Below are 21,793 nucleotides of genomic sequence, written 5' to 3'. Positions count from 1 at the left end.
TGAGGCGGTCCACATCAATCCCTCCATCCTCACCGTCAGAGTCGGGAGCACGCTGTGAAGGCTGTTAAAGAAAAAGACAAAAATAACATAATTAGCCTCCACAAAAGAAATGAAATAAAAAGTGCAAAAAAACAAAGCAAAAATATTTATACTTACACGCTGGTGACCGCCGCGTTGCTGTCGCCGACGACCCTGGGAGGCACTGCGAGGACCTCTTGGCCGAGCACCAGATTGGGAATACTAGAGAAGAAAACAAAAAATGTTATGTCTTTGGATGTAGGCATTTGTTTGCTGTGTGTGGTCTGCAGAACATTGTTTTCTATGTGTTGTGTGTAGTGTGATGTTGTGTTTCTGCGTTTGATGCAAAAAACTTACCAATTGTGAGCCCACTCCAGGTGTCTGTCCACCCCTTCCTTCTTCTTCTGGGAGCTCCTCTTCATCTTGTGATTCCTGTTTTGAAATAAAAGTCAATGAATAGACATATATTACAGAGATGATGGATTTTGGAAATAAAAACTTACCGTCAAACGCTGACGATGCGAGGGAGGGCTCCCACAAGAAGATGTGCTGTCCTGTTGATGGCCAGACTCCATGGCTGTGGGTATTGCTGCTGCTGTTGCTGCTGCCAGTGATGCCATTTCTGCTGCTGCTGCTGCTGCATCTCTTTGGCGGCTGTTGAATAAAGAGAAACAAAGGGCCAATGAATATCTTGATATTCCATGGCCCTAGTTTGGAGGAATGGGGGATTTGATAATTACCGTCTCTCATCTGCTTCTGGACTCCCCTCCTCAGCATGTTCCATTTGCTGCTCCATTTGGGGTGGTGGTGGTGCTGATGGTGCTGCAGATGTCTACTGCCTTCTCCTGGTTCTTGGCTTGGGTGGCATGTTGGGTGTGGCTGTGGGTCCCACTGTCTTGCTTTTATATATGTCTTGTGGGCAGAGCTACTGAGCATGCTCAGACCAAAAAAACCGGATCCGGCTACCGGATCCGGCTTTCGCCGGATCCGGCGCATTGCGGCGCTCATAGGCTTTCATTGTGTGAAAAAGCCGGACGCGCCGGATCCGGCGTGTCCGGCTTTTTCGCCGGAGACAAAAAACGTTACAGTAGACGTTTTTTCCAGACGCCGGATCGCGACACATTGCCGGATCCGGCGAAAACCGGATGAAACGCATGGCCATCCGGCGCGATCCGGCGCAAATGCAAGTCAATGGGGGGGAAACCGGATCCGGCATTGCATTTCGCCGGATCCGGTTTCTGTCAAAAGCGCCGGATCGCGCCTGACGGCGAAAACCTGATGTGTGAAAGAGGCCTTAGGGGTAGTAGTCCGGTGGCTCTGGCTGATGGGATGATGTGGGATAATAGGGGTAGTAGTCCAGTGGCTCTGGCTGATGGGATGAGGTGGGATATTAGAGGTAGTAGTCCGGTGGCTCTGGCTGATGGGATGATGTGGAATATTAGGGGGAGTAGTCCGGCAGCTGTGACGGGATGATGTGGGATATTAGTGGTAGTTGTCCGGTGGCTCTGGCTGATAGGATGATGTGGGATATTAGGCGTAGTAGTCCGGTGGCTTTGACGGGATGATGTGGGATATTAGTAGTCCGGTAGCTCTTGCTGACAGGATGATATGGGATATTATAGTGAATGTGCTATGCGGAGTGGACGGGGCTATACACTCAGCTTTATATACATAGATATCATCATTATAATTTGTTATAACTAACTGTAGTTAGTTACTATGCTCGTGCAGCGCCAGACTCTTCAGCTAGTAGTTAATAAATAACATTTCCCACAAGTCTACTTTACATCAGCACAATTTTGAAACCAAAATTTTTTTGTTAGGAAGTTATAAGGGTTAAAATTTGACCAGCGATTTCTCATTTTAGCAGCACCATTTTTTTTAGGGACCACATCACATTTGAAGTCACCTTGAGGGGTCTATATGATAGAAAATACCCAAAAGTGACACCATTCTAAAAACTGCACCCCTGAAGGTGCTCAAAACCACATTCAAGAAGTTTATTAATCCTTCAGGTACTTCAAAGGAATTTTTGGAATGTTTAAAAAAAAATGAACATTTAATTTTTTTTTCACAAAAACTTTACTTCAGATACAGTTTGTTTTATTTTACCAAGGGTAACAGGAGAAATTGGACCCAAAAAGTTGTTGTACAACTTTTCATGAGTACGCTGATACCCCATATATGCAGCTAAACCACTGTTTGGGGGCATGGCAGAGCTCGGAAGGGAAGGAGCGCCGTTTGATTTTTCAGTGCAATATTGGCTGGAAATAAGATCGGACACCATGTCGCGTTTTGGGAGCCCCTGATGTGCCTAAAGAGTGGAAACCCCCCACAAGTGACACCATTTTGGAAAGTAGACCCCCTAAAGAATTCATATAGATGTGTGGTGAGCACTTTGAACCCCAAGTGCTTCACAGAAGTTTATAAAATAGAGCCGTAAAATTAAAAAAAATCATTTTTTTTACAAAAATGATCTTTTCACCCCCAATTTTTTATTTTCCCAAGAGTAACAGGAGAAATTGGACCCCAAAAGTTGTGCAATTTGTCCTGAGTACGCTGATACTCCATATGTGGGGGTAAACCACTGGGTGCAAGGGAAGGAGCACCGTTTGATTTTTTCAACGCAGAATTAGCTGGACTTGAGATCAGACGCATGTCGCGTTTGGAGAGCCCAAACAGTGGAAACCCTCCAATTCTAACTCCAGCTCTAACCCCAACACACCCCTAGCTCTAATCCCAACAGATACCATAACTCTAACCACAACCCTAACCCTAATCCCAACCCTAACCTTAATTTCAACCCTATCCCTAATCCCAACCCTAACCTTTTTCCCAACCATAACCCTAACCCTAAATATAGCCCCGACCCCAACCCAAACTTTAGCCCCAACCCCAACCCTAACCCTAATGGAAAAATGGAAATAAATACAATTTCTTAATTTTGTTATTTTTCCCTAACTAAGGGGGTGATAAGGGGGGTTTGATTTACTATTTATAGTTTGTTTTTGTAGCGGGTTTTTATGTTTGGCAGCTATCACACACTAAAAGATGCTTTTTATTGCAAAAAATAGTTTTTGCATCACCACATTTTGAGAGTTATAATTTTTCCATATTTTGACCCACAGAATCATGTGAGGTCTTGTTTTTTGCATGACGAATTGACGTTTTTATTGGTACCATTTTCAGGCACATTACATTTTTTGATCGCTTTTTAATCTGATTTTTGGGATACAGAGTGAACAAAAAGCAGCAATTCATGAATTTCTTTTGGGGGTGCGCTTATACTGTTCCGCATGTGGTAAAATTGATAAACAGTTTTATTCTTCGGGCCAGTACAATGACAGCGATACCTCATTTATATCTATTTTTATGTTTTGGCGCTTTCATACATTAAAAACTATTTGAGAGCTATAACTTTTTATTTTTCCAGGGATGGAGCTATATGGTGGTTTGTTTTTTTGCGGGACAAGATGGCGTTCTCAGCGGTACCATGTTTATTTATATCCATCTTTTTGATTGCGTGTTATTCCACTTTTTGTTCGGCGGTATGATGATAAAGCATTGTTTTTTTGCCTTTTTTTTCAATGGTGTTCACTAAAGGGGTTAACTAGTGGGACAGTTTTGTAGGTCGGGTGACTACAGATGCGGCGATAATAAATATGTGTACTTTTATTGTAAATATTTTTTTAATTCAAATATTGATTTAATGATAATAATAAAAAAAATCATTATTTATTGTATTTTTCATTTTTTAAAAATATTTTTACAATTATTATTATTTTTTTAAATTTCATTCTATATTTTACACTGTGTCCCAATATGAGACACTCATTTTGTGCAGGCTGATCGCTTATATGACATGCAGATCTGCATGCCATATAAGCTGTCAGTGCTGCAGGGATTTGTCACTAACCTCAGAGACTTCCTGACATGCACTGCTCATGACAGGAAGTCTCTGAGCTCTGGTAACCCGGATATCATCATGACGACATCGGGTTACCATGGAAGTGATCGGGACCCCGTGTCATGCCTCAGGGTCTCCGATCCAAAGGCAGAGGGGCTGTCACATCTGACAGCCTGTCTGCCTGCTCCCGGAATGCTGCAATCATGTTTGATCGCAGTGTGCCGGGGGTTAAGTGCCACTGCTGGCACTTAGTGCCTGGTGTCAGCTGTGAGAATAAGCTGACACCCGGCCGCCATCAGCCACACTCCCCCCGTGGCCGCGGCTGATCGCCCATGATATACTCCTCCGTCCATGGGAATTAAGTCCCAAGACACATGGACAGAATAGTATGTCCAATGGCAGAAAGTGGTTAAAAGCTGCTCCCATTAAAAAAAACAGATTGCAAATAGACTGCACATGGATGACAAGTGAGAAAAAAATTGTCCTAGTTTTTTGGATGAAACTCTGAATGATTTTTTTATACACGCGTGTGAGTCTACCTTTGCACTCAATATTTCCAAACTTCGAGTTCCTGGACCTCTTGACAGGCACCATAAACATCATAAACATGACCATGCTGTGCAGATAAGGTCTGATTATGTGATTAGGGAGTTGGTATCCAATACCCATATTCTGTAGATACTTTTCAGGCAAACTTTACAATATTCTTTCAATCTCAAGAAATTAGCAAGGTAGAGCAAAGCTTTCTGCTGATACTCCGGTTCATCTCAAATACATTTGATGATGTTGTGCTCAGGAAGGAGTGCAAATCAGTCTGCACAAAATTCATTAAGTTATTGTTTGATGACATCACTTGATAAATGCTATGTTAAAACAGCAAAGTGACTTCTCGTCGTTTGGTATTATATGGGTTTTGTTTTTATGCACCCATCACAAGTGTGGCTTAAACAGTTAAACTAGTCAGTAAGTGTGGTTCTTCATCATCTCCTATCTGTACTCCTAACATCCTGGCAAATGTTGGAACTTGATAGAGGACACAACTTTGTCAGTTGGGATAGCAGTTCCAATGAAGAAAAGGTTTTGCTTGTGTAGAGTGCCAAGTCGATGTAAGGAGCTATGCGGTATTTGTCCTAGAATCCATATAAAAGCATACAATTTTAATCTTTTTACAATCTACAAGGCTATGCTTACCAACTTGTCAGGGAATTAAGTGGAATTTTTCAATGCCAAAGCCGAAACGGAACTCTTTTAGATCTTCATAAAGTGACTTAGCCTCTTTAAAAATCATAGCGGTACAGTAGATTTTTGCAAATGTGTTTTAGATCAAAATAGCTTTATTACATATTTAAATGAGGGACTTAAGTTCACCTTGGCTTAGCCAACGTTTTGGTGTACCTTTCTGCCTTCTCAATTAGAACAACTCTACTTCTCCCCTCATGCTTTCTTCTCCCCTCATGCTTTCTTCTCCCATTTTTATCTGGTTTCAGGTGTGATTTTCATATTGTCCACACCTGTTACTTTCCTGCATCACATGCCTGAAACAAAGTTGTTTACCAGCAAATTTTTGAAAGGTACCAACAATTTTGATCAGACCATTTTTGGGGTTTTGTGTGAAATTATGTCCAATTTGCCTTTTTTTCTCTGTTTATTTGTAATGTTCCAATACATACAAAGAAATAAACATGTGTATAACAAAATATGTAATTGCAATTATTTTCTGGGAGAAATACTTCATTTTCTTGAATATTTTCAAGGGTGCTAACACTTTCGCCCATGAAGGTATGCACTGGGATACTCTGTCCCAGGTAAATAAAAACGCATTTACATTTTTTATTGCATTTCTGCTGCAGAAAGTGACTGATACATGACTGTATCAATAAAGTTTTGGCAAATAGTAAATATTACATTGTGCAGGGGGTTAGATAAGATGATCCTGGCGGTCCCTTCCAACTCTAATATTCTATGTTTCTATGATGCACAATATGAACTCTCACATATCCTCCTATATGCAGTATGAACCTCTACATAGCCCCCTATATACAGTATAGGACCCACATTACTCCTATATGAGTACCCACATAGCCTCCTATATACAATACGAGCTCTCACATAGCCTCCTATATACAATATGAGCCCTCACATAGCCACCTACATACAATATGAGCTTCCATATAGCCTCCTAAATACATGCGCACATCCCATACAGATAAGGTAAAAAGAGCAAAAAAAAACCCACAATACAGTTGAAACCAGAAGTTTACATACACTATATAAAAAGACACGCATGCATTTTTTTCTCAATATCTGACATGAAATCAGAAAAAACCTTTCCCATTTTAGGTCAATTAGGATTACCATAATTATTAATATTTGCCAAATGGCAGAATAAAAAGAGAGAGAGAATGCTCTAAGGCATTTTTATTACTTACTACAAAGTCAAAAGTTTACATACTTTTCATTAGTGTTTGGTACCATTGCCCTTAAACTGAATGACTTGGGTCAGATGTTTGGGATATCCTTCCACAGCTTCTCACAATAGTTGGTCAGAATTTGGGCCCATTTCTCCGAACAAAACTCATGTAACTAACCATGTTTGCAGGTCGCCTTACTCGCACCTGCCTTTTCAGCTTTACCCATACATTTTGAATAGGATTGAGATCAGGGCATTGTGATGGCCACTCCAAAACATTGAATTTGTTATCCTTAAGCCACTTTGTTACAATTTTGGCAGTATGCTTCGTGCTGTGGTCCATTTGAAAGACCCATTTCTGCCCAAGCTTTAACTTCCTGACTGATATATTGAGATGTTGCTTCAGTATTGCCACATAATCTTCTTTTCTCATGATGCCATCTATTTTGTGAAGTACACCAGTCCCTCCTGCAGCAAAACAACCCCACAACATGATGCTGCCACCCCCGTGTTTTCACAGTTGGGATGCTGTTCTTAGGCTTCCAAGATTCTCCCTTTTCCTCCAAATGTAATGATTGTCATTATGCCCAAAAAGTTAAATTTTATTTTCATCAGACCCAGTGGTGGATCTTAATAGGGGCGGATGGGGCGGTTGCCCCGGGTCCAAGGTTTTTTGGGGGCCCAGGGGCCAATCCGGAGCTGCCGCCGCCGCAGCGCCATTTTGGCTACCCCCAATAGTCGCGTGTCGCGGCAATTGTCGGCGGCTGCGCTGCGCTGAATGGCTGACTCAGTCACCTGATCCTCCTCCCCTCTCTCCGCAGCGTCCGCGCTCATTCCGGCCAGCAACTGGCATCACGTGGCTGCATCAGAGTGACGCTGGCCACTCACACTCTGGCAGCGGCTCCTCTGTTCCCTCCCCTTCGTTGGTGTCCATAGATACAGCGGGGCCCGGCAACTGACAGCCCAGCCGACGCCGTGTATCACAGGAGGAAGAAGAACTCTCTGGTGCCTGGTGGACAGTGTTGCAGCAGCAGCAACAGCAGCACTGCCTGTTCCTCACCTCTCCGAACTTGGGGGTAAGTCGCAGCAGGGTGGGGTGGAGGTATGTCATGACTGACTCATGTGGATGTGGGGAAAAACACTCTTTGTTATACATGTATTTTAGCCCTATGTTGATTGCTCATTAAATATTATAAACTGAATGTACATTTCCTGCCTATTGATGATTATCCTCTAAGAGTACACCACATAATATCTGGGCCTCCGTCCTTGATCGCTGGCACACGTGTTTTAGCCCTTAGTTGCCTACCACATCTTTCTCTCACCTACTTTATGTGGATGTGGGGGGCATGGGGGGGTGGGCACGGGGGGCCTTGGTCAAGAGGGGTGCCAGGTGCCCAGACTTTAGGAACAGCCTCGGACCAGTGAGCAGTGCACTGCACGCATTATGTAACGTAACCCATTCAGGTCCTCACATCACGTCCCCTATGGCCAGGTTCACGTTGGGCGATTTTGTGCGTATTGGCCGTAGGCCTACAGCTTATGTGCAACGTCTTTTAGGCCATATCCACACGTGGCGGAATGGTGGCGGGTTTTCCGTACGGACCCGCAGCAAACCAAGTGCTGCGGTCTGTACGGCTGTCAATTCCCACATGGGGACCGCAGCGCTCAGCTAGCTGTATTTATGCTTGATGGTTTCAAAATGCACAGGTGAGAGATCCTTTTCAAAACTTAAACGAATTAAAAATCAGTTGAGTAGTCAAATGGGACAAGACAGACTCAATCATCTCTCTTTAATGAGCATTGAACAAGAGCTTTTGAAGAGTCTAGACCTCTCAGAAATCATCAACGACTTTAGCACCAAAAAATCTCGCCAAAAAAGTCTGTGAGCAGTTTATGATCTTCAGTGTCAAAAAAAATCCGAGTTTCTAGTCCATTAAGAAATTGCTGCCTGTGCTCATTGCACTTTTCCTGTTAGGCTACCACCCACACAGATATACATCTGTATAGATAAATAATTATGTTGAATTATTGTTTAATATTATGTTTACATGTTCTTATTTGAACTTACATGTGGTACGGTGAATGTAGCCTTATGTTTACCTTGTATGAAGAAATACAGGCCAGTATATACCACATTATATATATTGACTGTTGATTTTGAGGAATATTTAATATTATTTATATTGTTTGACCATACAATACAATTTCTTGTGAGAAAAAAAAGTAATTTTTCTTAGTTTTTATGGTCTAATAAATGTTACAATTTGTATACCTAAAAATCAGCATATGCAGTGTTTTTGTGAGAAGAGCCACAAAATTTTGACAGAAAATGTTTTCCTGGGAAGGGGGGTACTGGGGCCCAGGTTTTATGAACAGCCCCGGGACCATGGTCCACTTAATCCACTGATCAGACCACAGGACATGTCTCCAAAAATTAAGGTCTTTGTTCCTGTGTGCATTTGCAAACATTAATCTGTTTTTTTTATATTTCTTTTGGAGTAATGGCTTCTTCCTGGCAGAGTGGCCTTTCAGTCCATGTTGATACTGTGGATATTGACACAATCTTACCAGCTTCTGTCATCATCTTCTCAAGGTCTTTTGCTTTTGTCATTGGGTTATTATGCACATGTTGGACCAAAGCACATTCATCTCTGGGACAAAGAACCCCTCTCCTTCCTGAGCGGTATGATGAAAGGACATTCCCATCTTGTTTGTACTTGCGTATAATTGTTTTTACAGATGAACGAGGCACCTTATTGAAATTGTACCCAAGGATGAGCCAGACTTGAGCAAGTCCACAATTCTCTTCCTGATATCTTGGCTGATTTCTTTAGACTTTCCCATGATGCTACACAAAGAAGCAGTGTGTTTTAGGTGTGCATTAAAATACTTTGACAGGTGTGTCTCTAAGGCTGGTTTCACATTCGCGTTAAAACAACACTGCGCACTGCGTCGTTAAGCCCCGCCCCGATCCGGCTCCCTGCCCGCCCCATCCGGGATCACCGCCTACTTTCGCATTTGCACGCATGCGATCGGCGCACCTTATCTTTAGCATAGGGTGCGCAGATCATGCGCTGCCAGTGTGAAAGTAGCGTGCTGCGCACTTTTGACGGTGCGCCGTGCGCGCCGAAATGCAGCATGTTGCATTTCGGCGCGCACGGCGCACCGTCAAAAGTGCGCAGCACGCTACTTTCACACTGGCAGCGCATGATCTGCGCACCCTATGCTAAAGATAAGGTGCGCCGATCGCATGCGTGCAAATGCGAAAGTAGGCGGTGATCCCGGATGGGGCGGGCAGGGAGCCGGATCGGGGCGGGGCTTAACGACGCAGTGCGCAGCGTTGTTTTAATGCGAATGTGAAACCAGCCTAATTAACTCAGATGTTGCCAAAAAAAGCTTCCAAAAACATGACATCATATGGACAGTCCAGAGTTTTTAAAGGCATAGTAATCTTAGTGTATGTAAACTTTTGACTTGCAGAAAGTAATAAAAATGCTTTAAAACAACCTCTCTCTCGCACATTATTCTGGCATTTGGCAAATATTAGTAATTCTAATAATCCTAACTGACCTAAAATGGGAATGGATTATTCTGATTTTAGTTCAGATATTGAGAAAAACATTCATATGTGTCTTTTTATATACAGTGGGAAAAAAAGTATTTAGTCAGCTACCAATTGTGCCAGTTCTCCCCCTTAAAAAGATGAGAGAGACCTGTAATTGACATCATAGGTAGACCACAGCTATGAGAGTCAAAATGAGAAAACAAACCCATAAAATCACCTTGTCTGATTTGGCAAGATTTATTTTGCAAATTATGGTGGAAAATAAGTATTTGGTCATTAACAAAAGTTAATCTCAATATTTTGTTCTATACACTTTATTGAAAATGATAGACGTTAAATGTTTTCTGTAAGTCTTCACAAAGATGGCACACACTGTTGGTGGTATGTTGGTCCATTCCTCCATGCAGATCTCATCTAGAGCAGTGATGTTTTGGGCCTGTCAATGGACAACACTTATTTTCATACCCCTCCAAAGATTTTCTATGGGATTGAGAGCTAGGCCACTCCAGGACCTTCATATGCTTCTTAAAAAGCCACTCCTTCTTTGCCCTGGCAGTGTGCTTGGGATCATTATCATGCTGAATGACCCATCCACATTTCATCTTCAATGCCCTTGCTGATGGAAGGAGATTTGCACTCAAAATCTCACGATACATGGCCGCATTCATTCTTTCATGTACACGAATCAGTCATCCTGGTCGCTTTGCAGAGAAACATCCCCAAAGCATGATGTTGCCACCCCCATGCTTCACAGTAGGTATAGTGTTCTTCAGATGCAACTCAGCATTCTGTCTCCTCTAAACATGACGAGATTTGTTAATACCAAACAGTTCTACTTTGGTTTCATCAAACCATATGACATTCTCCCAATACTCTTCTGGATAATCCAAATGCTCTCTATCAAACTTCAGATGGGCCCGGACCTGAACTGGCTTAAGCAGGGGGACACGTCTGGCACTGCAGGATCTGAGTCCCTGACAGCGTAGTGTGTTACTGATGGTAGCTTTTGTTACTGTGGTACCAGCTCTATGTACGTCATTCACTAGGTCCCCCGTGTGGGATTTTTGCTCACCATTCTTGTGATCATTTTGACCCCATGGGGTGAGATCTTGCATGGAGCCCCAGATCGAGGGAGATTATCAGTGGTCTTGTATGTCTTCCATTTTCTTATTTTTGCTCCCACAGTTAATTTAATCACACCAAGCTGCTTGCCTATTGTAGATTCAGTCTTCCCAGCCTGTTGCAGGGCTACAATTTTGTTTATGGTGTCCTTCGACAGCTCTTTGTTCTTCACCATAGTGCAGTTTTGGGTGTGACTGTTTGAGGTTGTGGACAGGTGTCTTTTACACTGATAACAAGTTCAAACAGGTGCCATTATTACAGCTAATGAGTGGAGTCCAGATGAACCTCTTGAAGAAGAAGTTACAGGTCTGTGAAAGCCAGAAATCTTGCATGTTTTTAGGTGACCAAATACTTATTTTCCACCATAATCTGCAAAATAAATCTTGGCAAATCAGACAAGGTGATTTTCTGGAATTGTTTTCTCATTTTGACTCTCATAGTTGTGGTCTATCTATGATGTCAAGTTACAGGCCTCTCTCATCTTTTAAGTGGGGGAACTTGTACAATTGGTGGCAGAAGAAGAAGAAAGAAGCAATGGGAAGGAAGAAGAAGAAAAAGGAATCATGGGAAGAAGGAATCAATATCACCATTACACTGAAAGAGAAACCACTCGGTAAATCTGACATGGGGAAGGACTTGGGGATCCTGGTTAATGATAAACTTACCTGGTCCAGCGGCTGCCAAGGCAAACAGGATCATGGGGTGCTTAAGAGAGATCTGGATACACATGATGAGAGCATTATACTGCCTCGATACAAATCCTTGGTTAGACTGCACATGGAGTACTGTGTACAATTTTGAGCACCAGTGCTCAGGAAGGGTATAATGGAACTAGAGTGAGTACAAAGGAGGGCAACAAAATTAATAAGGGGGATTGGGGAACTACAATACTCAGAGAGATTAGCAAATAGGATTATTTAGTCTAGAAAAAAGACGACTGAGATCTAATAACCATGTATAAGTATATAAGGGGATAATACAAATATCTCTCTGAGGATCTGTTTATACCAAGGAAGGGGACGATCACAAGGGGGCATTCTCTGTGGATGGACGAGATAAGGTTTTTCCACCAACATAGAAGAGGATTCTTTACTGTTAGGGCAGTGAGAATCTGGAATTCCTTGCCTGAGGAGGTGGTGATGGTGAACTCAGTTGAGGGGTTCAAGAGAGGCCTGGATGTCTTCCTGGAGCATAACAATATTGTTTCTTACAGTTATTAGGTTCCTTAGAAGGACATACATTTAGATCTGGGGATTTATTCTGACAGAATTTTATAGGCTGAACTGGATGGACAAATGTCTTTTTTCGGCCTTGCTAACTATGTTACTATGCCTAAATACTTTTTCCCCACTGTAGTGTATGTAAATGTTTGCTTTCAACTGTACTTACCTTGTTCCCATTCTCCTGGTGCTCTCCTGTCTCCGGTGTGTAAGGGATTAACAAGACCATCCTGTATATGTAGTAGGAGATGTGCATATATTAATGTATGGTTTTACCAATATATATTGTTATATTGCTTATGGTAGGGAAAGTGTAGTACCCTATTTAGTCCTCTAGATGGGGTTAGAGATGTGCTCAAGATGTATATAGTTAAATGTAGGAGGGGCTAACTGTTGTTAAGCTGGGGAGCATCTGGCATTTTAGTCATTTGGGCTAGGGGAGCCCTGACAGGGCAGTTTGCCCCTTAACATTGTGAAGATAGTATCCCAGCCATTCTGGGCTGGAGGGCCAAAGAGAGTAACAGTGCAGTATACAGCAGCGGAGTACAGAATAACAGAGTTTGCAGCAGGGCAGGCTTTAAATAAAGGCATCATGTGGCAGCTTGCTATGTGGGCAGATGCCCTTTTGTCTGCGGCGTAACAGACAGGGGAACTCCCAAAGATGGTGAAGCTGGATGGGGAGAATGCTGTGCTGCTGACGACCCAGGAACGTTCTGGAAGGTGACATGGAGAATATAGGGAAAGAGAAGAAGGCAAACTGTTTGTTACCTGATGTATATGCTGTAACTGAAGTTAACGGACTGAGAATGTATAAGAGTAAAGTTTCTTGTTTAAAGTTGGAATTGGACTGTGACTCCGTTTGTACCAAAATTTATGGATAAAGTATACAGCCACCTAGGGAAGAATGGAGCAACATGTATGCTGACAGAAAACTGTGATGTGTATGTGAAGGTAGGCTAGGGCGTGCCTCGGCTGTTTACCTCAGCCACGACTACCGCTCTGGCCGAACCTTACAGGTGCATTGACTCTCCACACATAAGATGTGATAAAGTGAAATCATCGTGTCTGCTGACTCAGTAAAACACACTGTTTGGTGGAAGAAGGAGCCAGCGCTCTGTTCTCCACCAATGTACTCACCACTATCTGCATCCTTAGGATATGCACACTGTACATGGTGTGAGACTTTACAAATTTGCAGTCATAAAGAGTGACTGCATACTTTCACGCCAAACCTGGACAACCTCTTTATGCAAAATGAGAGTAAAGTTAAGAGAATGTATTTTTGAGTACAATTTATCAGTATAATTAATCATGGCTTCAAAATAACTAAAATATGAATATTTGTCCATGACAGTTGATATAAAACTACAGTATCTTGTGAGCTAAAGTCTTAAAATGTGAAAGAAATCATCATATTTTGTTTACTTTGTCTCTGAATTTTTATTTTATCATTGCCTTAGGGGTCAGTGAGATTACTCCAAGTCCTCCAGTAATGGAATAATGAATGGAACATTAATGATCACAATCATGACTTGCTACATTTGTGTATAAAGGCAGCCATACAAAAGACCTGCAGATCAATGAAAAATCTTTCATTCTGAAAGCAACTGCAATGTGAAGACATTTCAAAAACTCTCAAAGAAAACAAAGAGACAGACAGAATCCTGAAATGAAGGCGATGAATGCACAGCAATCTGTACAGAACAGTCCAAACAGCTACTCTGTGGCAACAGACCCAGCAAAGATTCTGTCTAATTAATAGTAACACCACTGATAAAAACAGGACACCAAGGAAATATATCTCAAATATTTGAAGCTGAGCCCAATATATTCTTGGTGAAAGTATCTACTCAATATAATCAGGGCCGGTTTTAGACAAAGTGGGGCCTTCTGCAAAAATTTAAAGTGGGGCCCCAAATGCTAACATATTGCATCATCACACAGAAACATTTAAGTTTTGCTTACATGCACTGAGTTCAGGTAACTAAACGAGTGTGATAGACAAATTTGAAGTCATTCTACCTGGCCTCTTTACACCGGCTGAGGAGGAATGATGGGCACAGAACAATCACTAGTAGATCAATCTGTCCCCATGCAGTATCTTGTTATTCGCAGTATATCTCAAGTTTTCACGGATTGATGTGCTGCTGAGAACAATGATTTTTGTTCCAGTGTAAACAATCCAATCACCAGTTGAATAGCCAGCATTTTGCTTGTTTAGTATAATACACCCCATAGTCCTCCATATAGTATAATGTGTCCCATATCCCTTCATGTACTTTAATACATTCTCCATATCCTCCCTATAGTATAATGCACTAACCATAGTCCTCAATATAGTATAATCCATCCCATAGTCATCCATATTGTATAATTCACCCCATAGTCCTCCATACAGTATAATGCACTCCTCATGTATAATGCACCCCATAGTCCCTCTTATAGCATAATGCATTGCCCATAGTACTCGATACAGTATAATGCATTCCCCATAGACCTTCATATAGTATAATACACTCCTCATATAGTATAATATAGGTCTCATGGTCTCATATGGTACATATAATACAGTAATGCACCCCATAGTGCTCAATAGAGCAGAATGCATCCCCCTTCAGAGCATAATACAGCCCCCCTCAGAGCATGCATAATACAGCCCCCCTCATAGAGTATAATGCAGCACCCTAATAAAGTATAATGCAGCCTCCTCAAAGTATAATGCAGCCCCCTCTCATAGAGTATAATGCAGCCCCCCATAGAGTACAATGCATTCCCGTCATAGAGTATAATGCAGCTCCCCCACACACACAGGGTATCATGCAGGCACACACTATAATGCAGCACACATGTAAGGGTACGAGCAGGGATGCGGGTTGCAGTGACGGGATGCAGGCAGAGCAAGGGTTAATAGGTTTATTTACAGGGGAATACTCCACGCAGGGAGGTAACTAGTTAAAGAGTCTGGAGATAAAGGGTTAGTCAGGGGAGACAAATGGTAAATTAAAGGCAAAGGTTATAACAATGGTTCAGATGATGGCAATTTGTTAGCATAGATGCAAGGCAGTCCTTAAAGGGAACCTGTCACCCCCCTGGGCGTTTTTAACTAAAATAGCTACCTTCAACAGCACTAAGGCTACTTTCAGAGTTGCGTTACCAAGCACAGTGCAGGACTGCCGCTAAGCTCCGCCCCCGGCCACGCCCCCTCCGGTCAGTTCCTCCTATGGTTGCATGATTCTGCATGTGATCAGCATACCCTATATTTAGCATTGGGTACGCTGGCTGTTGCGAACGGGTCACCGAGGAAGATGGCAGGAATAGGCTAGGCCACCAGGAAACCAGAAAGGTTGGTAACTTAGCGGATTGCAGACCCCTAATCTTAACAACACAACTAGCAGTAGCTGTGGGGCGTACCTACAGTGCCCTAGATGCCTCAGCACAGCAGGAGAGCTAACTAAGCCTAAAGCAAGAAAGGTGAAATCTAAACTGCCCCGGAGTAGACACCCAAAGGAATAGATAGCCCCCAAACATATATTGTTGGTGAGACAAGATGAGACACAAATGCAGGAGAAAGCAGACCTCAGAAAGCTCAGGAAGAAAACTAATCACCAGCAGGGATTGAAGGAAGCCTGCTCACTTAAATACTCCAATCAGTAACCCCTGATTTCCAATTCTCGTTGTCAGATGGCAGACTTTGGCCAGCTCCACTACCCACAGTAACCACCATAGGGAGCCCCGACTCAGAAGTCAAATCGAGATAGTTCATAACAGCTGGCCGTGCACTAGTATGTTTTTGCCGGCACATGCGCCCTTTTTGTGCTGCACCGAGTGCACAAAAATGCAGCAAGGTGCGTTTGGCGCATGTCGGCGCAGCACAAAAAGGGCGCATGCGCAGGCAAAAACATACCAGCGCACGGCCAGCATACCCAACGCTAAATATAGGGTACGCTGATCGCATGCAGCGTCATGCGACCATAGGAGGAGCTGACCGGAGGGGGTGTGGCCGGGGGTGGAGCGCTGCGCTTGGTAACTCAAGTCTGAAAGTAGCTTAAGGCTGCATTCTGTGAAGGTGGCTCTTCCGCTTCTGACCCCCAGTAGCGCCAAAATATTATCTTTTATAAATAGTTCCCCATACCTATATTGAGTCCCATAGGTATGGCGTCTCCCCCTGAAGCAGCTGCCTCCCCGCCGTCAATCATGTCTCTGTTGCATCTGGGCATCGTCCTCCCATAGCCGTCCATCATGCCCCTGTGCTGCCGTCTGTACCCTGTCTCCCATAGCCGTCCATAATGCCCCTGCTCTGCTGTCTGTGCCTCGCCTCCCATAGCCGTCCATCATGCCCCTGTGCTGTCGTCTGTGCCCCACCTCCCATAGCCATCCATCATGCCCCTGCTCTGCCGTCTGTGCCCTGCCTCCTTCTGTCTCCTATGCCGGCGCCTGCTCTGTGAAAACAGTTCTCGGGCATGCGCAGTGCACGTTGCCCGTGAACTGACATCAGGCGATCATCTAAACAAAATTCCATTCAATTAAGAAAAGGAAAATTCTGAGCTTTTAATGCTTAAAATCTCAATTTTATTAAACATATTAAAATACTAATCAGAGCATAGTACTACAAAAACACAGGGCACAGATCAATATAATAAAGCGCGAAAATTAGCAATGAGTTTTTATATGTTCATTTTCATACAATATTTATAAATATCAAATACAAAGTGCAAAACTGCTTGAACAACAAATAATTATGCCACGCCTCCTGAAGAAGCCAAGGCGTAACGCGCGTAGGGGCGGTGGACCTGGGCAGCTCTTTACTCGTGATAGATGTAAGTTTGCACTATTTAGGCACCTTGTATCATGGAGCACTTTACATTGTAATTGGGTAATATGACAACAATGCATCATTGAAGTAGAAGTAGAGATTTAGCGGATTATGGATCCAGCGATATTATGGGCATACAGCCCGGTGTTTTGCTGCGATGGGTAGGATAAAATTACACTAATTTTCTTGGCATAATTATTTGTTGTTCAAGCAGTTTTGCACTTTGTATTTGATATTTATAAATATTGTATGAAAATGAACATATAAAAACTCATTGCTAATTTTCGCGCTTTATTATACTGATCTGTGCCCTGTGTTTTTGTAGTACTATGCTCTGATTAGTATTTTAATATGTTTAATAAAATTGAGATTTTAAGCATTAAAAGCTCAAAATTTTCCTTTTCTTAATTGAATGTAATTTTGTTTAGATGATATTGTATTCGAGTTGTGCTTCCCAGTTTTAGGGAATTTGTGAACTTAATCAGGCGATCATGCCTGCGTGTAGTGAAGGCCCCAGATCCTGCCCCACAGTGTGTGTTATGAAATATTCACACTGCGGGGCTGGGAATCTGGGGCCTCCACAACAAGCGGGCGTGATCGCCTGATGTCAGTTCACGGGCAGCGCTCACTGCGCATGCCCGAGAACTGTTTTCAAAGAGCAGGCGCCGGCATAGGAGACAGAAGGAGGCGGGGCACAGATGGCAGAGCAGGGGCATGATGGATGGCTATGGGAGTCGGGGCACAGATGGCAGAGCAGGGGCATGATGTACGGCTATGGGATTGCGGTGCCCAGATGCTGCAGAGACATGATTGATGGTGGGGAGGCGGCTGCTTCAGTGGGAGACTGCATACCTATGGGACTCAATACAGGTATGAGGATCTATTTATAAAATTTAATATTTCGGCATTACTGGGGGTCAGAAACGGAAGAGCCACCTTCGCAGAATGCAGCCTTAGTGCTGCTGAAGGTGGCTCTTTTAGTTAAAAATGCCCAGTGGGAGTGACAGGTTCCCTTTAAACTACAGCTCCTGCTGTGAACTCAATTGCGCCGCAACGGCTGGCGAGATGTCCTCTCTAGTGGGGTCAGGTAGACGATAATACCCCGCCTTCTGCTTACAGTGGTCTGCCCCTGGTACATATACGAGCCCAACGTAGCTCCTTAACTGTCATAACTGATGTAGTGAGGTCACAAAGGTCAGGACAACTATTCTGTGTCCATGTTAGGGAGCGCATGTGCGGTACTCATGGTCAGGTCATGTACGGCACCTGGTACTCTCTGGCTGTCACTGGACACACACTGCACATCCCACTCTCCCTGGTGCCCGCTGTTGGTGGCGGGCGATGCTGGTCTGCCTGGTGCTGGTATTCCCGGCCAGAGCACCCCTCTCTTGGTCTGCTGCGACACCCGGCTCAGCTCCGCTCTGGGTGCACAGCTCTGCACGGCTCTCACTGCTGGCACGGCTCTACTCCACTGACATGGCTCTCCCTGCTGACACAGCTCTGCTCTGCTGGCACTGCTCTGCAGGTGATGGGGGCTCCTTCTATATGGCTCATCGCCACACTGGGATACTCTGATGGGGGAAGCAGAGCGCGCTGCCCTCTGCACTTCTCTGCGCCGGCACCAGACTGACTCTTTTGGCACGCTTTCTCATTTTATCTCCCAGCTGCTGCGGACCCTTTTCTGGCTCTCCCCTCCCCCTCCTGTCAGCAGGAAACTCTGTCTCTCTCAGGCTTCTCTCATGCCGCAGAGGGAGGTCCGTCCCACTCAGGCTTTCCCCCGGGGACAGAGGATGCAACCCTTCTACTTCTGAACCCGGTATGCAGGTACCCGAGGTCCAGTCTATCTCCTTACACACACACTATAATGCAGCCCCACAGTCCTGCAGTATTTTAATAAATGAATACAATACTCACACTCCTCCTAATTCCCCCACTTCTCTGGCTTCTACAGTGCTCCATTGCCTGGCACAGCATGGAGCACATTGAAGTGACATCAGAGGTAGAGGGAGCATAATGGGAGAGGGAACATCATCTGACGCTCTCTCCTCCATCATTGCTTTTAACTGTATCCACATCTATGATGCCAATAAGTTGAATGCGCAATGCGAGGGGGGGCATCGCTGGGTACCCCTGACTCATGGGACCCATTGCCGCCGTGGAGTAGCAGGGGCCCTAGTCTGCCTTACCCTAACACCAGCTCTGAATATAATGTAGAGCAGTGCTTCTCAAACAGGGTTCCATGGATCCTGGCGACAGCATGGTATACACTTATTTTTCAGGCTAAGGACACACCTTATTATAAACCACATCACAGGTTTAGATGTCAGAAAATAAAAAAAACAAATGTAACCTACTCCAATTAAGGATTTTGTCTCATGTTCCTATAGTCAGGAACTTATGCCTCATCTGACTACTCGCTTACTGCTTGCTGGGGGTCAGTGCACTTCTGAAATTTAACAGCTCGGGCTGACGGGATGGTTGAGCCGTTGTTTTGAACTTTTGGTTCTCAGATGCTACACGCAAAGGTATATTTGAATCTGGAGCTTAGGAGGAGCACAATTGGCAGTGGTTATCTAGGATTTCTGGCACAAGGGGATGGAATTCCATTTGGAACCCCCCACCCCAAGCACATATGCGATTTGAACGCTTAGGCCGGTTTCACATTAGCGCATTTTCAGCGCGCGCACGGCCGGGGGTAGCTCCGCCCCCGATCCGGCTCTCTGCCCGGCGTGCCCGCCCCTTCCTTGTAGCGCCGCCTCCTAGCGGACAGCGGCGCCTGCGATCGGCGCACCCTATCTTTAGCATAGGGTGCGCCGATCGTGCGCAGGCCGTGCGCTAGTTGCGCTTTGACCTGCGCTGCGCACTTTTGACGGTGCGCCGTGCGCGCCAAAATCAAACTTTTCGGATTTTGGCGCGCACGGCGCACCGTCAAAAGTGCGCAGCGCAGGTCAAAGCGCAACTAGCGCACGGCCTGCGCACGATCGGCGCACCCTATGCTAAAGATAGGGTGCGCCGATCGCAGGCGCCGCTGTCCGCTAGGAGGCGGCGCTACAAGGAAGGGGCGGGCACGCCGGGCAGAGAGCCGGATCGGGGGCGGAGCTACCCCCGGCCGTGCGCGCGCTGAAAATGCGCTAATGTGAAACCGGCCTAAGTCATGTTCCCACGAGCTGCTTGCCCTAATTCAATGCTCAGTGAAAAACTGAGAGAAACAGGAAGAGAAGCTCATTGTCACGTGACCGCGTAAGTATGAAAATCGCATATGAGTAAAGTTGCCATGTGATGATTGCTGGAACAAGCAAGCAGAGCTGAATCCTGACAGTGAGGATGTTGCACACTGTTAGGAATGGATGCAGGGCTTCACTTTATAATTAAACGGCTCGTCCGGGTATCAGATGAATGTCTGAGGTCACTCTATGTGACTACAGGCTTCTGGATTCTCACAGCGCATGTACTGTACAATTTTAGGATTCTACCTTGCACAAGTATGCGATTTGTATACTTCTGGCCACCTTCCTACTATACATGTCCAACCTCGCTAAATTCATTTTCACTGAGTGAGACTACACATGTCTAGTCTGAACATGACCACATGTATGCAAATCGCCAGCACGAGAGAATCGTCAGTATCACAAAAAATATTTGCATCCAGGTACCTTATTAACCCCTTTGTGTCATGTGACGTACTATCCCGTCCATGTGCCCTGGGACTTAATTCCTGGGGATGGGATAGTACGTCACAGAGATCAGCGGCGCCCACGTGGTGATTATCACAGCTGATTCCCGGCACAATGTGTCAGGGGCGGTCACAGACCACCCCCGACACGTTAACCCCTTGCACACCGCGATCAAACACGATCGCGGTGTACCGGGGGTTAAAGGGAAGCATCGGCAGGGAGGGGGCTCCCTCCGTGCTTCCCTGAGCCCCCCACAGCAGCGCAATGTGCAGCGCTGCTGCAGGGGGGCTCCATCCCTGCAGGTCCCCAAATCCAAGATGGCGACGGGGACCTTCGGGGGCCTGCAGGGAGCTGGCTTCCTCAGTACCTGCAAAGCGCAGGCATGAGGAAAGCCTGTGCAGTGCCTGTGACAGATCGCTGATCTGTAACAGTGATCTGTGATGTGACAGATCAGCGATCTGTCACATGACAGCTATGTCCCCCCTGGGACAAGGTAATAAAGTTAAAAAAAAAAGGTGTACAAATAATTTTAAAAAAATCGCTAAATAAATTAAAAAAAAAAATTCCCTAATAAATTCATTTTTTGGAAATAAAAAAAAAACAATAAAAGTACACATATTTGGTATCGCTGCGTCCGTAACAACCAGCCCTATAAAACTGCCCCACTAGTTAACCCCATTAGCGAACCCCTTAAAAAATAAAACTAAAAAACTAAGCAAAAAATAATGATTTATTATCATACTACCAAACAAAAAGTGCAATAATGCGTGATCAAAAAAACACATATAAATATCCAAAAAACGAGCCACCATACAGCATCATCAGCCAAAAAATTAAAAAGTTATAGCTCGCAGAATAAAGTGATGCAAAAATAATTATTTTTTTATATAAAATTGTTTTCATTGCATAAAAGCGCCAAAACATAAAAAACAACATAAATGAGGTATCGCTGTAATCGTACTGACCCGAAGAATAAAACCGCTTTATCAATTTTACTGCAGGCGGAACAGTGTAAATGCACCCCCCAAAAGAAATTCATGAAACACTGGTTTTTGTTCATT

The sequence above is a fragment of the Dendrobates tinctorius genome, unplaced genomic scaffold, assembly GCF_039654945.1.
Source record: "Dendrobates tinctorius isolate UK_male_01 unplaced genomic scaffold, ASM3965494v1 ptg000103l, whole genome shotgun sequence".
NCBI classification, from domain to species: Eukaryota; Metazoa; Chordata; class Amphibia; order Anura; family Dendrobatidae; genus Dendrobates; species Dendrobates tinctorius.
The sequence above is the reverse complement of the archived record's forward strand: the minus strand, read 5'-3'. Positions refer to the sequence as shown.